Source organism: Schistocerca gregaria, chromosome 1, assembly GCF_023897955.1.
Source record: "Schistocerca gregaria isolate iqSchGreg1 chromosome 1, iqSchGreg1.2, whole genome shotgun sequence".
NCBI lineage: Eukaryota > Metazoa > Arthropoda > Insecta > Orthoptera > Acrididae > Schistocerca > Schistocerca gregaria.
In genome coordinates this window covers 263,386,740-263,405,603 of record NC_064920.1, presented here as the reverse complement: position 1 = coordinate 263,405,603, position 18,864 = coordinate 263,386,740, and positions in this window count along the sequence as shown.

Below are 18,864 nucleotides of genomic sequence, written 5' to 3'. Positions count from 1 at the left end.
GCTTGATAATATTAAACACGAACAACAACAACAATGCACTTCGTTGACCGTTCTACCCATCACAGAAAATTGCAACTGTAATCATTTACATACTCGCAAATAGTGGGTATGTGTACGAAGTTACATTGAAATTTTAATGTAGGCGTCGCTGGTTGTAAACTGCGGGTAGAGGTTCACCCATGGTACAGCTTGTTCGCTAGTAGATATCCCACTGCACACGAATTGAGAACAACACAGCAACAAAACGAGTTCTATGTTCTCCGTTTCAGGAGGTGCAATTAAGTTGCAATTATGATTTTCGAGAACAGCACTGCACCTCCTACAGCGTGAGAGGCTGACAGATTTCGCATTGTACTATTGGTCTGTAAGGTCGCCTGACATACTCTTGTGAGATCGATGGTTCTATTGAAACTAAGGAGTTTCTAGAATATTTACGATATTGTAGAGCCTGTGTTATTCTGACTTATGAAGACGTGTCTGCAACACAGTGCCACTACTCCTAAAAGACGAAAATTTCTGCATGCTTTTATAATGATGATGTTTTTGTTATTAGGGTTTATTTTCAACTTTTTATTTTTCCCCCTAAGCAATAATTTTACTATTTAATTCAATAAATACATTCGACAGTGTTAACAGAATGATCACAACTACAAAAAACCTTAAATTACAGGCTTTTGACATTAAGTTCTGATATTTATCATTGTATATGTACTTCGATTTTCGAATATGGAATACATCTAGAATCGTGGTTTGTGGTGCCAACATACGGTGTAAAGCAGACTAAAATTTGTGGGACTTCCTCAATTCCATAACAGAAAAAAATCGTTCTCTCAAATACATTGAACCAAACTTTGAAATAACTTCAGCAACTTTGTGAAGTTGAGGATATTCCTGTTGGAGTAAGATTTTACAAGAGTCTTGTAAATTCCTGGATCGGACAAATCGGTCGCAGTTGGGAGCTATACAGTACATCTATCAGCTTAAATTGAAAGTAATGTAAAGGTACATCATCAGCCGAAATCGAAGATGCTCTTGGAATCTCTTTTAGAACTCAAGACGAAGTATTTCAATTACCGAAACAGTCAATCATACCTTGTCCACAAATGACTGCAATGAGTTGTGGGAGATATCGAGGTCATTATCGTGGAGCTGATTTTTCCATGGGATTAATCATTGTTGGCTGACATCAATCTTGTCTATCATATCTGTTAGCAAATGAGTCTCCCCTAGCAATAGACACTTAATGAATTCAAACAATTGCTGATGTCGACCATAAAACATTCTGTCGCTACTTTTATTGTCCTTAACTCAATGTTTATTCCCAATGTGCAGTTTCATATCAGCGAGCATTCACTGTTGCTCCTCAGAAGACATGTGCATTAAATTGTCTTCGTGGCTGGTGTTGTAACGATGTTACAGCGAATGTTTTGCCAGCTCGTAATAGTGCAGCGGAGCATTAAGTTAGGCCTCCAAACTGTACGAAAAGTAAAGCAGTTTCCATTCAACCTCTTTCCACTTCACATTTTTTTTATGTAGAGGCTACAATGTTCCTGATACAGGATCTAAATCTATAATCATGCTCATAAATTAAGGATAATGCTGATACATACCTCGGGGTATGACAATGCGGTGCATTTGACCTGTGGTCGTCGCAAGGTGGCGCTGGTAGCAGTCCACATACGCAGAGGTGTGTTGGTGCATGTCATAGTACGGTGCAGCGAGTTAAGTGTGCTGACGTTTCCAGACGTGCTAACGGTAACTATGTGTTGAAAATGGCGCAAAGAACACATATTGATGGCGTTATGAGGTGTAGAATACTAGGGCGACTAGAGGCTGGTCAAACACAGCAGGTCGTAGCCCGGGCCCTCCGTGTGCCACAAAGTGTGATCTCAAGATTATGGCAACGATTCCAGCAGACAAGAAACGTGTCCAGGAGCTACAGTACGGGACGTCCACAGTTTACAACACTACAAGAAGACCGGTATCTCACCATCAGTGCCCGCAGACGGCCACGCTGCAGGTAGCTTTACTGCAGGTAGTGGAACAGTTGTCTCCAGACACACGGACTTCAGACGACTGAACAGACATGGTTTATTCGCCCAGAGACCTGCAAGGTGCATTCCACTGACCCTAGTCACAGGAGAGCCCGTAAAGCCTGGTGTCAAGAATACAGTACATGGTCATTGGAACATTGGTCCCAGGTTATGTTCACGGACAAGTCCAAGCATAGTCTGAACTGTGATACTCGCCGGATTTTCATCTGGCGTGAACCAGGAACCAGATATGAAGAGATATGAACCCCTTAATGTCCTTTAAAGGGACCTGCATGGAAGTCGTGGTTTGATGGTGTGGGGTGGGATTATGATTGGTGCACGTACACCCCTGCATGTGTTGACAGAGGAACTGTAACAGGTCAGGTGCATCGGGACATCATTTTGCACCAATACGTCCGCCTTTCCAGAGGTGCAGTGGGTACCACCTTCCTCCTGATGGATGATAACGCACGGCTCCACCGACCTGCCATCGTGGAGGAGTACCTTGAAATAGAAGATATCAGGCGAATGGAATGCCCAGCCTGTTCTCCAGACCTAAACCCCATCGAGCACGTGTGGGATGTTCTCGGTCGACGTATCGCTGCACGTCTTCAAACCCCTACGACACTTCAGGAACTCCGACAGGCACTGGTGCAAGAATGAGAGGCTATACCCCAGCAGCTGCTCGACCACCTGATCCAGAGTATGCCAACCCGTTGTCCTGCCTGTATACATGTGCATGGTGATTATATCCCAAATTGATGTGGGGTACGTGCGCAGGAAACAGTGGCGTTTTGTAGCAGACATGTTTCGGGACGGTTTTCTCAACTTATCACCAATACCGTGGACTCACAGATCTGTGTCGTGTGTGTTCCCTATGTGCCTATGCTCTTAGCGCCAGTCTTGTATAGTTCCAAGTTTTTTGGCACCACATTCTGCAATTCTCTTTAATTTATGAGCATGAGTCTATCACGATTTTCTATTTCTGTAGCAGTGATTTTAAGCTACTTCGCGGTTTCCACAATTATTTTCATTATTCAGACAGTGCAACCATAGAGTTTTATCAGTTCACAATATGGCCGACTTAAGTTCTGTGCGACGTAATAAGGCGTGCAGCCATTAGTGTTCAAAATTCGACTATTACTTTCGACAGTTAATTTTATTGTTCAGACATTGTCACACAACGAGATTAATTTTTACATTTATTCTGATTACCCACACGAGTTTAAAATTTTATTGAGTCATACGTGACGTATGCAAACCCATTGTGCAGCCTGTGTACGTGTGCATGGTGATCATATCCCATATTGATGTCGAGGTACATGCGCAGGAAACAGTTGGGCTTTGTAAGACATATGTTTCCGGACGGTTTTCTGAATTTATCACCAATACCGTGGAAATGTGTCGTGTGTGTACCCTATGTGCCTATGCTATTAGCGCCAGTTTTGTGTAGTGTCACGTTGTGTGGCACCACATTCTACAATTATCCTTGATTTATGGGCATCAGTACGGTTGAGAACTATTGCTACTGTTAGCAAACTATGACAAGCCGATTGCCAATTGCGCCACGCGGTGTGGCCGCACGGTTTAAGGCGCCATGTGCCGGATTGCGCGGCCACTGCCATCGGCGGTCGAGTCCTCCCTCCGTCATGGGTGTGTGTGTGTGTGTTTTGTTCTTAGCACGTTAGTTTAAGTATTGTGTAAGCATAGGGCCCGATGACCTCAGCAGCAGTTTGGTCCCTTAGGAATTAAAAAAAAAGAGCCGATTGCCTCGCCCTGGCGGCGTCCACGTGCAGCCTTACTCTTCCTGTTCCTTATCGCTCCTCAGCCACATTCGCCGCTGCACTCGGTGCGCTAGGCTGGAGCGCCCGCTCTCACGGGGCGCTTTTTGGCCACGCCCGGTGTAAAAGACAGAATCTCGTGAAATCAGATGAATCCTGCTGAATCACCCGGTGTTGATGTCCCTCCTCAAACTGTCTTTCATCTCCCGATCATACAACATTAATGCTTGGAAATCTTTTCATTAACAATAGGATGCCACGATCTCGATTTTACTTCAAACTTTCTACACCTTTAGTAGGACATTAGAACAACATAACGTGCAAACTGTCAGGTGCACTACTCTGGCAATTTCTATAAAATCGCAAAAGGAGTTTTATGCGTCTATTATGTTACTGATCTATCTGTGCGAAGATGGCGGGCGTAAATGGTTCAAATGGTTCTGAGCACTATGGGAGTTAACGTCTGAGGTCATTAGTCCCCTAGAACTTAGACGTACTTAAACCTAACTAACCTAAGGACATCACACACATCCATTCCCCAAGGCAGGACTCGAACCTGCGACCGTAGCAGCGGCGCGGTTCCGGACTGGAGCGCCTAGAACCGCTCGGCCTCAACGGCCGCCTGGCGGGCGTAAGAAGGCGCTGTGGCCAAGTGATCAGCTCCGCACTCCGCGAAAGACTCGTGGGCCAGGCGACTACCCGAATCCCGCTAACATTTTGTTTCTCAGTCTATATTTTTTTCATCACTGGTCACATTATTTAAATTATGGCATTTCAGAGGTAATTTTTATGAAGGTGTAGTGAATTTCATATGTTTTCGACTATTTCCTGTTTGTATTTACATTTTCAAGGACGAGGGACAGGCTTGGAAGGCCCAAGTCAAAGCTTCATAAATAATGATGAGAATGACGTTATTCACAATCAGTAACATAGTAAGCCACAATGTGCGAACCACAAGAGTAATGTACAATTATCCGTAGGATGTGCTCTCGACATCACACTTTGTAGGAGTATTTGTCATACGGACGTGGAAAAATGTAAATTGAAACTTTATTCAAATACACATTGTTTTTTTTTTTTTTCATTGTATTACCTCTTAGACATCATATAAATTAAATATTGTGACTTGTGATGGAAAAAATAGATTAATTATTAAGTTCGAGCGGGAGTCGAACCGTCGTCTCATGCACTTTCGACTTGCGAAGCTCGAACGCTAATCCTGTTTTTTTTTCCTTTTTTTCTTTTCTTAACATTTCCTGAAAATTTAAATAGGTATACTTTTTCGATATCAGGTTTTTTCAGATCATGTGTCATAGTAACATATTTATTTATTTACTTTTAATATTTATTGAGATCATATAATACGCCCTCCAGGTGAAAAATAATGATGTGTAATTACCATCAATAACAAACAAAATATAAAGGGAAATACAGAAATTAAAGAAAACACCCTCTTGGCAGAACAAACAAAATGGTATCCGCGTCTCGCTAACTCGTTGGTAGACGCTTACTGAACCTCAAGGCAGTAAGGCGTGTTCCAGGCACGTCTTCACGAAGAATATTGTATTTTGCCGGTACACTGGACCGAGTCCTGGTATTACACAATCTCGGTGAAATCACATTCTCACACGAGGGACACCTCAGCTGCAGGGATGATTGAAGAAGGCGCTACCCCTAAAGTTGACGTGGTATCACTTGAGCACCATGACCCATGCAGCGAAATGCAGGAAGATCTGCAGCGGATAGGCACTTGGTGCAGGGAGTGACAACTGACCCTTAACATAGACAAATGTAATGTATTGCGAATACATAGGAAGAAGGATCCTTTATTGTATGACTATATGATAGCGGGACAAAGACTGGTAGCAGTTACTACTGTAAAATATCTGGGACTATGCGTACGGAACGATTTGAAGTGCAAGGATCATATAAAATTAATTGTTGGTAAGTCGGGTGCCAGGCTGAGTTTCATTGGGAGAGTGCTTAGAAAATGTAGTCCATCAACAAAGGAGGTGGCTTACAAAACACTCGTTCCACATATACTTGAGTATTGCTCATCAGTGTGGGATCCGTACCAGATCGGGTTGACGGAGGAGATAGAGAAGATCCAAAGAAGAGCGGCGCGTTTCGTCACAGGGTTATTTGGTGAGCGTGATAGCGTTACGGAGTTGTTTAGCAAACTCAAATGGCAGACTCTGCAAGAGAGGCGCTCTGCATCGCGGTGTAGCTTGCGTCCAGGTTTCGAGAGGGTGCGTTTCTGGATGAGGTATCGAATATATTGCTTCTCCCTACTTATACCTCTCGTGGAGATCACGAACGTAAAACTAGAGAGATTCGAACGCGCACGGAGACTTTCCGGCAGTCTTTCTTCCCGCGAACCATACGCGACTGGAACAGGAAAGGGAGGTAATGACAGTGGCACGTAAAGCGTCGTCCGCCACATACCGTTGGGTGGCTTGAGGAGTATAAATGTAGATGTAGACGCAGATCGTGCGGTACCTACGCACAGATATTCTGGGTGATCAAAAATCTGTATAAATTTGAAAATGAATAAATCACGAAATAATGCAGGTAGAGAGGTACAAATGTACACACATGCTTGGAATGACATGGGGTTTCATTAGAACCAAAAAAAATACAAAAGTTCAAAAAATGTCCGACAGATGGCGCTTCATCTGATCAGAAAAGCAATAATTAGCATAACAAAGTAAGACAAAACAAAGATGATGTTCTTTACAGGAAATGCTTAATATGTCCACCATTATTCCTCAACAATAGCTGTAGTGAACAGCCCTGTAAAGCATGTCTGAAGTTATGGTGAGGCATTGGCGTCAGATGTTGTCTTTCAGCATCCCTAGAGATGTCCGTCGATCACGATACACTTGCGACTTCAGGTAACACCAAAGCCAATAATCGCACGGACTGAGGCCCTTGGAGGCCAAGCATGACGAAAGTGGCGGCTGAGCACACGATCATCACCAAACGACGCGCGCAAGAGATGTTTGACGCGTCTAGCAATAATTTGTTTTTTTTTTTTTTGTTCTGATAAAACCACATGTCATTCCAAGCATGTGTGTCAATTTTTACCTCTCTATCTACATTATTCCGTGGTTTATTAAGTTTTCAAATTTATACTGACATTTTGATAACCCGGTATAAGCCACATAAAAGACTTCTTTGGCGATTTTCTCTGAATTTCCAGAGTAGTGCACAATACTACATATACGTTATGTTGTTGTAATGGCCTACTAAAAGGGTACAAAGTCTGAGTTTATTCCTCCGCTAACTGAATTAATTACACGAACGTCACATGTGAATTTTTTCCCACTTTCTGTTACGTGATTGCCCCTCCCAGTATTTCCCACGCAACCTAAACGTGCGCGTTATGTTCGCAGATGGCAGAGAGCTCTGCAGAAGCAGACGAGCGCAGCGCACAGATTAAACAGAGCGCGATGGAATCGGACGAGGCGCCACTCGTAGCCTGTCCCTCAGTCGCAAGGGCTGCCTTAATTACATTCTGCCAGGCGCGTCCTGCCGTTTAGACAGCACCGTGTCGGGTAATTGGCCGCATTCTGCACACACTGCGGGCGTGGCCGGCGGGGACGATGAGCTGGCTCACGTTACTCTCAACAAGGGTATCCGGCAGCTCGGCTGGTGGGGATGGCATACACTGCGCAGTCACTGTCTCAGACCTGTCTCGTACAGCACAGATGTGCGTCCATAGTCTGAAACAGTGGTGCACAAATGTAAATTAAGGAACTAGAAAGGATGTGTTTCATCTTTAAATGCCACATACACTACTGGCCATTACAACTGCTACACCAAAAGGAAATGAAGATGATAAATGGATATTCATTGGACAAATTTATTATACCAGAACTAACATGTGATTACATTTTCACGCACTTTAGGTGCATAGATCCTGAGAAATCAGTACCCAGAACAACCACCTCTGGCCGTAATAACGGCCTTGATACGCCTGGGTATTGAGTCAGAGCTTGGATGGCGTGTACAGGTACAACTGCCCATGCAGCTTCAACACGATACAACACTTCATCAAGAGTAGTGACTGACGTATTGTGACGAGCCAGTTGCTCGGCCACCATTGACCAGACGTTTTCAGTCTGTGAGACATCTGGAGAATGTGCTGGCCATGGCAGCAGTCGAACATTTTCGGTATCCAGAAAGGCTCGTACAGGACTTGCAACATGCGGTCGTTCATTATCCTGCTGAAATGTAGGGTTTCGCAAGGATCGAATGAAGGGTAGAGCCACGGGTCGTGAGACATGTGAAATGTAACGTCCACTGTTCAAAGTGCCTTCAATGTGACCGAGACGTGTAACCAATGGCATCCCATACCATCACGCCGGGTGATACGCCAGTATGGCGATGACGAATACTCGCTCCCAATGTGCGTTCACCGCTATGTCGCCAAACACGGATGCGACCATCATGATGGTGTAAACAGAACCTGGATTCATCCGAAAAAATTACGTTTTGCCATTCGTGCACACAGGTTCGTCGTTGACTACACCATCGCAGTCGCTCCTGTCTGTGATGCACCGTCAAGGGTAACCGCAGCCGTCGTCTCCGAGCTGGTCTTGAAAACGTCCCCATCTATTGACTCAGGGATCGAGACGTGGTTGCACGATCCGTTACAGCCATGCGGATAAGATGCCTGTCATCTCGACTGCAAGTGATACGAGGCCGTTGGGATCCAGAACGGCGTTCCGTATTACCCTCCCGAACCCACCGATTCCATATTCTGCTAACAGTCATTGGATCTCGACCTACGCGAGGAGCAATGTCGCGATAGATAAACCGCAACCGCGATTGGCTACAATCCGACCTTTATCAAAGTCGGAAACGTGATGGTACGTATTTCTCCTCCTTACACGGGGCATTACAGCGACGTTTCACCAGGCAACGAAGGTCAACTGCTGTTTGTGTATCAGAAATCGATTGGAAAATTTCCTCATGTTAGCAGGTTGTAGGTGTCGCACCGGCGCCAACCTTGTGTGAATGCTCTGAAAAGCTAATCATTTGCATATCAGTTAAATTTCGCATCTGTAGAACGTCATCTTCGTGATGTAGCAATTTTAATGGCCAGTGCCGGCCGCGGTGGCCTAGCGGTTCTAGGCGCTCAGTCCGGAACCGCGCGACTGCTAAGGTCGCAGGTTCGAATCCTGCCTCGGGCATGGATGTGGTGATGTCCTTAGGTTAGTTAGGTTTAAGTAGATCTAAGTTCTAGGGGACTGATGACCACAGATGTTAAGTCCCATAGTGCTCAGAGCCATTTTAATGGCCAGTAGTGTATTTACTGACGGTACTAAATACAGGTAATTACGGGGGGGGGGGGGGGTTGCCAAAAATATGAAAACTCCAGAAAAGCAACACATTACCGTGCCTAATACGATGTAGGGATTCCGCTTGCATTCAAAACAGTTTCCAGTCGTCTGAGAATGGTTAAAATACAGGTGTTGTGTGGTTTTCAAGGGTAGCTTACAGCATCCTTCATGCAAAATATTGGAAAGTAATGATAATGGAAGAGCACAGCAATGACACTCACCTCTCCAAAGTAGACTATAAATGCTCAGTAGCACTGAAATCTGGTGACTTTAGTGGCCAGGGAAGATGCGACAATTCGTCCGCGGGCTCACACCATATGGAGTAATGCCGGCATCAAAGCAGCGAAGAGAACGAAGGTAATGGTGATTTGGTTGTAATTTATGCAGTCCTCGTTAGCCGCTGTTCATTAATAGAGCACTGCATGTTTCGAACTGCATATGAAAAACACATGTGGTGACTGTTTATGTACGAGAAGTAGTCAAACTTTTAACTATCTCCTCGAAAAAATAAAACTTGGACCATGAATGTCGGCAATGATGTTAGTTCTTCTCACTCTTCTCACTCCTCAGTGTGAAACATTGTCCCAGCGTTAGATTAGTAGAGGGAGGCGTTGATTGTAGAAGTCTCCAATCTGGAAAAGCGTGCCATGTAGTTGTCCCTTCTTCCGAGGATGGCAAAAGGAGGCACTGAGTACCGTGTAAGGAAAATACAGGTGGAGGATGGGGGGAGGGGGAGAGGCAAAATTTGGTAAGGATCAGACTTTACCACTACCTCCTGTACAGAATTATTGGCCTTGTCGTGGAGCACTCACTCACTTCAACTGCTGTCTGCATCGCTTCATGTTGACAGCCTCGTCCAGTAGGGTCAGACGATTTCTTTGGAATGCTCTTGCGTAAACTGTGAGCGTCACGCTATAGCAGTCCACCAAAAATTTATTCAATATCACCTTTCCCAATTATGGCTGGGTGATGAGGCGACATATTTCCATGGCTTGCTTTGCTCCTTTGGTATGAAAAGTAGTAATGCGCCCAGAACACAGTTCTAGTGATTAACCGGATAAATAGCTAATTTTGATTCTCAGCTGCTGCTTCAGTTCTGCAGGAACTTTGAATGGCTGTGAATAGTCCAGAAACCAGCACCCGTTATCCCGTCCGAAATGTTAAAAGCTTATCTACAGCCGATATTCACTTATCCACTTCCATATGTGATTAGTCGGCTTTCGAGCACCAGGACCGTCACTTCTCTTGGAATTTCCAGTTCTTTATGTGTGTGTGTGTGGGGGGGGGGGGGGGGGAGTGGTCAGCAGTCTTCTGACTGGTTTGGTACAGCCCGCCATGAATTCCTCTCCTGTGCCATCCTCTTCATCTCAGAATAGCACTTGCAACCTACGTCCTCAATTATTTCCTGAATGTGTTAGAATCTTTGTCTTCCTCCACAGTTTTGTCCTCTATATCTCATTCTAGTACCATGGAAGTTATTCCCTCATGTCTTAACAGATGTCCTGTCATCCTGTCCGCTCTCCTTATCAGTGTTTTCCACATACTCATTCTCTCTGCGGTTCGGCGCAGAACATCCTCATTCCTTACCTTATCAGTCCACCTAATTTTCAACATTCGTCTGTGGCACAACATCTCAGATGCTTCTATTCACATCTGCTCCAATTTGCCCACACTCCATGCTTCACTACCATACAATGCTGTAATGCAGACATATATTCTCAGAAATTTCTTCCTTACATTGAGGCCTATGTTTCATACTAGCAGACTACTCTTGCCCAGAAGAGCCCTTTTTGCCACTGCTAGTCTGCTGCCGGCCACTGCGACCGAACGGTTCTAGGCGCTTCCGTCAGGAATCGCGCTGCTGCTATCGTCGCAGGTTCGAATCCTGCCTCGGACATAGATGTGTGTGATCTCCTTAGGTTAGTTAGGTTTAAGTGGTTCTATGAGACTGATGACCTGAGATGTTAAGTCCCATACTGCTTAGAGCCATTTGATCTAGTCTGCTTTTGTTGTCTTCCTTACTCCGTCCGTCTTTGATTATTTTACTGCCTAGGTAGCAGAATTCCTTAACTTCGTCTATTTCTCGACCATCGATCCTGATGTTACGTTTCTCGCTGTTCTCACGTCTTCTGCTTCTCATCACTTTCGTCTTTCTCCAATTCAATCCATATTTTGTACTCATCACATTCACCTGATCATGTAATTCTTCTTCACTTTCACTCAGGATAGCAATGTAATCAGCGAATCGTTATCACTAATATCCTTTCACCTTGATTTTTGATTCCACTCCTGAACCTTACTTTTATTTTCATCCTTGCTTCTTCCGGGTACAGACTGAACAGTACGGGCGAAAGACTACATCCTGTCTTACACCCTTTTTTAATCCTAGCGCTTTGTTCTTAGTCGTCCACTATTATTAATCCCTCTTGGCCCTTGCACATATTGTGTAATATTGTGTATTACCCGTCTCTCCCAGTAGCTTACCCCTATTTTTCCCAGAATTTCGAACATCTTGTACCATTTTACACTGTCGAATGCTTTTTTCCGGGTCGACAAATCCTATGAACGTGTCTTGATGTTTCTTTAGTCTCGCTTCCATTATCAACCGCAACGTCAGAATTGCCTCTCTCATGCCTTTACCTTTTCTGAAGTCCAACTGATCGTCATCTAGCATATCCCCAATTGTCTTTTCCATTCTTCTGTACATTATTCTTGTCAGCAACTTGGATGCATGAACCATTAAGCTGATAGTGCGGTAATTCTTGCACTTGTCGTCTCTTTCAGTCTCCGGAATTAAGTGGATGATATTTTTCCGAACGTTAGATGGTATGTCGCCAGACTCACACATTCTACACATCAAAGTGAGTAGTCTTTTTTTTTTTTGCCACTTCCGACAATGATTTTAGAAATTCAGGTGGAATATTGTATATCCGTTCTGCCTTATTTGATCTGAAGTCCTCCAAAAGTCTCTTGAATTCTGATTCTAATACTGGTTCCCTATCTCTTCTAAATCGTGTCCTCTTTCTTCTTCTATAACACCAGACAAATCTTCCCCCTCATAGAGGCTTTCAATGTATCCTTTCCACTTATCCTCTCTCCTCTACATTTAGCAGTGGAATTCCTGTTGCACTCTTAATGTTCCCACCCTTGCATTTAATGTCACCGAATACTAACTTGTCTGTATGCTGAGTCTGTCCTTCCGACATTCATTTCTTTTTTGATTTCTTCACATTTTTCATGCGGGCACTTGTTCTTAGCTTTCTTGGACTTCCTGTTTCTTTCAATTGTCATCGACTTGAGTTCTGTATTTCCAAGTTCCCCGGAACATTTTTGTACTTCCTCCTTTCATCGATCTACTGAAGTATTTACTAAGTTAGCCATCGTTTCTTCGCAGTTACCTTGTTTGTACCTGTGTTTTTCTTTCCTACTTCTGTGACGGTCATCTTTAGAGATTCCATTCCTCTTCGACTGTGCTGTCTACTGAGCTACTCCTTATTGCTACCTCTATAGCCCTAGAGAACTTCAAATGGGTCTCGTCATTCCGTAGCACTTCCATATCCCGCTTCTTCGCGTATTGATTCTTCCTGACTAATGTCTTAAACTTCATCCTACTCTTCACCGCTCTTATATTGTGATCTGAGTCTATATCTGCTTCTGGGAAAGCCTTATAATCCAGTATCTAATTTCGGAATCTCTGTCTGACCATGATATAATCTAACTGAAATCTTCCCGTGGCATCCGACCTTTTCCTAGTATTCCTCATCCTCTTGCGATTCTTGAACAGAGTATTCGCTGTTGCTAGCTGAAATTTACTATAGAACTCAATTAGGCTTTCTCCTATCTCATTCCTTGTCCCAAGCCCACATTCTCTTCTTCTACCCTTCCCCTATAACAGCGCTCCCTTCTCACATGACTATTACATTTTCATCTCCCTTTACATATCCCGTTTCAATATCCTCATATACTTACTGTATCTTCGGCTTGCGATTTCAGCATGTACACCTGAACTATCGTTGTTAGTGTTGGTTTGCCGTCGATTCTGATAAGAACTGTTCACCAGACATCCTTGTCTTCTACTCATTTCCCTTCAGTCACCCCTACTACGAGTATATCTAGATCGAGCCTTTGCATTTCCCTTATCAGATTTTCTGTTTCCCTGCCACCTTTCAAGTTTATGACATTCCACGCCCCGACTCGTGGAACGTTATTCTTTCGTTGATTATTCTATCTTTTTCTCATGGTCACCTCCCACTTGGCAGTCCCCGACCCGAGATCGGAATGGGGGAGTATTACGGAAGCTTTTACCAATACAGAGATCATCATGACAATGTTTTGAATTAAAAGCCACATGTCCTGTGTATACTGGACAATGCGGTGATTTCCATTACCTTCTGCATCCTCATGCCGTCGATTATTGCTGATTCTTCCGCCTTTAGGGGCAGTTTCCCTCCCTTAGCACAAGAGTGCACTGAACCTCTGTCCGCTCCTGCACCGTCTTTCACAAGGCCATTGGCAGAATGAAGGTGACTTCTAATGTCGGAAGTCTTCGGCCGCCAATTCTGATTATTAAGCAAAATTCAAGCAGTGGCGGGTTTATAACCTAGGACGCTATCCCTACACCAGGGCACCTCTCTGGTTCATAAAACTTGTTTTACCACACTAGAAACTTCAGAAGCACTTAACTACTGTTTTACGTTAGTGCGGTGTTGCCATCTATGTGTACTGCGACTGCAGGCGTGAATATTTAAAAAAAGAATTTGAACTTTATGATGATCTTTGATACAAGATAAGGATTCCGAGTCTTGTTTGTTGCTAAGGACAGCCCACACAGCACATTATCGAAACAGCAAACAACAGAGTTACGAGTTTGCCAATTTCAGCAGAAGCTACAAGCGGCTGCCTGCAATAGACCGAGGGTCGCGTTCGCTAATCGATGAGCGCCAGATGACGCATGTGGTTGCTGTGGCGTCCTTGGTCTACCCGAGGTAGTTTCTGATGCCCTTTACCTCGAGCAGCCACAGGTACTCGTCCCAGAGCGCAGGTCACACCCGTTTACTAGAAGAGTAGTAGAAGTAATCCACAAAACTACCGCCCAATATCCTTGACATCAAATTGTTGTAGAATCTTAGAACATATTCTAAGATATCTCTAAGAGAAGACTTCCTACATGCCTATCAGTATGGATTCCAAAAGCATCGATCACACGAAACTGAAATCACGTTTTTCTCGCATGACATTTAAAATCTTTAAAATCTTTCGATTAAGGCAGTCAGGTAGCTTTAGTATTTGTTGGTATCCAGAAAGTATTTAAGTCACTACCACACCTACCCTTATAGTCAAAAGTAAGACCGCATGGGTATCAAACGAAATTTGTGACTGAACTGAGAACTTTTTGGTAGGGAGGAAGCAGTATATTACGTCGGATGGAGACCCATCATCAGATTTATAGATATTAGTGGTTTTTCATACAATATTAATAGTAACCTCAGATGTTTTGCAGGTGATGCAGTTATCTAAAAAATTAAGAACTGTCTGCAGGAAGCTGCATAAATATTCAGCCCTATCTTAACCAGTAGAAAAATGCTCCTGTTGGAGCACAAAAGAGGCGAATAAGTTTCTCTTTAAAGAAACTGATAGAAAAGTCGCTAACTACCTGCCTCAATCTTCATTCCGCCTTCCTCACCAAAAATGTTGGCACACGAAAACATTCGTGCTCTCTTAACAGTGAACATTCTATATTCTTTCATTTAGTCTCTCTTTTCGTTTAATCCTCCGTACACAGCATCTCACTGTCACTACCACTGTTACATACTTCTCTCTCTCTCTCTCTCTCTCTCTCTCTCTCTCATACAGTCCTTATTCTCCTATAGATTTACAGTATACCCCACTGCCACTGTCACCTCTCTGACTAACGCTATCGCCTTTTGTCTTTCATCCAACTGTAACCGTCTTCGCCATACACCAGTAGTTAAAAAAATTCTCGGGTGTAAAATTTAATTTCCCCCTACATGCATGTTTTTGGTCCAAAATGCACTCACCGCTATACCTACGTGTCAAAATTCGCCAGCTGCCAGCCCCTCTCCCCCCCCCCCCCCTGCAAGCCTACATATGGTCTCCACTCATCTGTATTGTTTCTTTTCCACTGTCTCCCCTTTTATGCTCCCACTGCTTCAGCCTCTACCCATCTCTCTTTTATTGCGACTTTCTCTCTCCCATCTTTATCGTCTCTTTTCTCTTTCTCTCCCAGTGGCAACGCCCCCTCTCCCGTCCACTGTCACTGTCTTTATAATGCTCTCTGTCAGCACAAGTTATTGCGAATATATTTGCATGCCTAAATTTTCTGTGAGGAGGGCAGAACGACGAGTGAGGCACTTTTTGGCACAATCTTTTAAAGAGGAACTCCAACAGGAGTGTCTTTCCACTTGTCCTTACTTTTCCCTGCAACAGCAGAGGATGCTGCGTGTATAGAACGAGTTCTATGGGTCAGTAAAGTTTATTTATATGCTCCGACACGTTTTCACATTTTGACATAATCTATAAGGAGGCAAGATTTTGCCATCAAACATACAATATCCTGTATATTCTCTTCGATTATATTTGTATGAGATCATTGTTTACGATAAAAATTCGGATCATTTATCATTTCATTGGCCGATACTCACTGGCATCACATACTAACAATTTCTGTAGTACCGCATGTCTGGGAGTTAACTGGAGCTGATCGCTGACAGAAAGGGCGACATGGGTTATGTGTTCCTCTGAAACCGCTGTCGGCTAAATAGGGGATGGGAAGAGACATGTCGTGTTCTTCAAGGGCGGACAGCTACCGTCCTGGAGAGAGCAGAGTGAGGAGGATGTAGTTTATAATACTGGTGGCTTCAGGATGCTAGTACCACAGATAGTGCAGGCAGGATGTTGCCCTCTGATGGTATAGAAAAAATTTCAGACTAGCGTACCAGTAGGTTGAGAGTCGGATGTGGGACAATGCGAAAATATGTGCTTTTAGCGCAAAGGAAAGCTTGGTGTCACACCCAACGGCGATCACGAACTGACCCCCGAGAAAACTTCTCAAAAGAATCCCTAGAGCACGCATTATGCCAAAATTTAGAGACGTGTTATTGATTGGTATGTTGATTTGTGGAAGCGGACCAAGTTTGATTGGTGGAGTGCTAAAGACGTAGTAGAGGAAATGGCGGACCAAGTTTGATTGGTGGAGTGTTAAAGATGTAGGACGGGAAATGGAAACTTCCAGAAAATCTTCAGGTGCTTGGCTGGTGGATTCATGACCCATGTAGATAACGGTTTTGTAACGGCAGCTTGGGTTCACCGTTTCAGTACAAACGTAGACGCCGCATGTCCAGCAGGTAGTGGAGTATGGCATGGAGATTCACTTCCCTGCAGAGATCGCAGACGCTCTCGTCTGGGGATCGACCTAGGGACTTCGCTGGCGGGAACCACAGTGAAGAATCGGGCAGTAAGATTTTGAGAAGTGTTGCTTTCGACACAGCGAGCACGTGAAGTCTTTTCCCTGTGAACAGGATTGTTATTCTGTTTACTCGAGTGACAATTCTTGAGCTGTCCGCGGAGTCTGTCGCACACTGAAGTGCTTCTTTGCAAGAGAATATGTGAGGCGAATTTCTGTTCCTGGTGAGTGAGCAAAGAGAAATCTTGAATCGTGTTCTGGGTTGTACCGAGATAGTTTTAGCTGTAAGAGTTTGTGGATGATCTACCGCGTCATCTGTGTAGGCAGGGCATTGCGGGTATGCCATTTATATCAGCGCTCCAATGAGCGGTTTGGCAGATAGGGAAACAATCACAGTAAATGTGATTTTGCTGAAAGTGCCCGTCAGAGTGTCAGTCTTATATTTGTCATTGTTTCTCATCAGTATCAGCCAACTCTCTGTCCGTCTAACAATGGGAGGGGGGGGGGGGGGGCAAACTAAAAAAAGTCGAAATTGCCGATTTCTAAATTACTTGTAGGGTAGAATCCGACATTGTGTTCAATTTTTTGCACTCTACCTTTTCTGAGGGTATATGATTCATTCTAATAGCATCCTGACAGGAATGAATCGTTTGATGTGCGAAACTAAAGTGAAGTAAAACAACAACATGATACTCCGTTTTATGGAAATCACTAGGTGTCGATTGTTAGTGGCAGTGTGATTTTAATTATTTGTAGGCGTGAGAATTCCATTGCAGAGACAACGTTAGGTAACCAGACATACACACGATATATGTTACATACACCACGGGACTTTGCTGAACAATAAATAAGTACCCAAAATATAAGGTTAACACAAAGTAAACTTACTTTATACCTTTTCTAGATACGTTGCTCATCGATCTCAATTCGTCGAAAACACCGCTATTATGATTTGTGTCTTCAAACAGAAAAAATTTTATTAGAAATATTTTATTGAATTTGCGGGAGTCTTTCCAGTTTCACGTAATTAGTTGTCCCTTTAATGTTCTTTCTAGGCTTGTTCAGTCCCTTTCTAGCCCATATTTTCCATTGCAGTACCACTTTGAACATGTTTGTACAGGCGTGAAGAGCCCGTTATAGGGAGACAGGTTTTATTTGTGAAAAATGATGTCTAACAAAATAATTTGGTGACCTCTGAACCATTGAGATGATTCTAGAACCCTTGCCATGTGCTCAGAATGTCAGTTAAAACTACATTTACGCCTCAGAGCGTATATTACATGCACATTTTACGTGCATAAGTACGGTAAGTTCGAATCTCTGGATCTTGATAAGGAATAATTATATTGAAAAAGGTTTGAAGTTTCCCTTACAGCATCATCTTAAGAACGCCTGGCAAAAAATTCGATGATCTGTGCTGAATAGCATGAATAGAAGTTATAGAAGAAGCCATCTCTGTACCTGTCACTTTTGGCACCCAAAAATCGTGCCTTTTTGGGGTTTTCGCAGGACCCGCCCATGAACAAAATGGGGTTTTATAGGCTACCTTGAGTTTCACGTAATTGGTTGTTCCTTTAACGTTCTTTTTAGGCTTCTTCAGTCCCTTTCTAGCCCGTATTTGCCATTGAAGTATCACTTTGGACATGCTTGTACAGATCCTACCCACACCTAATACAGAAGTAATTTGCTATAATTTGCTTTGGCTGGAGAAAGGGTGTAATGTTTAAATTTCGACCCTGTAGGATAGCTACAGTATGTCTTTTCTTCTTCCTCTGTCGTGCACAGACCGGTAAGATTTCAAAGTGATGCACAGATTGGCAGCTTGCTGTAAATGTTTGGAAATGTAAAACTGTACAGCTTGAAACGAAAATCTTATCACTATAATATCAACGAAACATAGTTGCAGTCGGCCAACTCAAACAATTACCTGGGTCTAGCACTTTGTAGGGGTGTGAATCTGAATGATCACATATTTCAGTGAAAAGCTGGTGGTAGACTTCGATTTATTGTTGTAAACTAGGGGAATGCAATTAGTCCACGAAGAACACTACAAACAAATCACAAGTGCGACCCATTCTAGAACATTGCTGAAGTGTGTGGGTCCTGTACCAAATGGGACTAACAGGAGATATTGAACGTACACTGGAAAGGACAGCACGAACGGTCACAGGATTGTCTGACTGATGAGGAGTATCACGGACATACTGAAGAAACTACCTTCGCAGACTTTTGAAAATAGACGTGATCCTCCCGAGACGCCTACTTAAATAGTTTCAAGA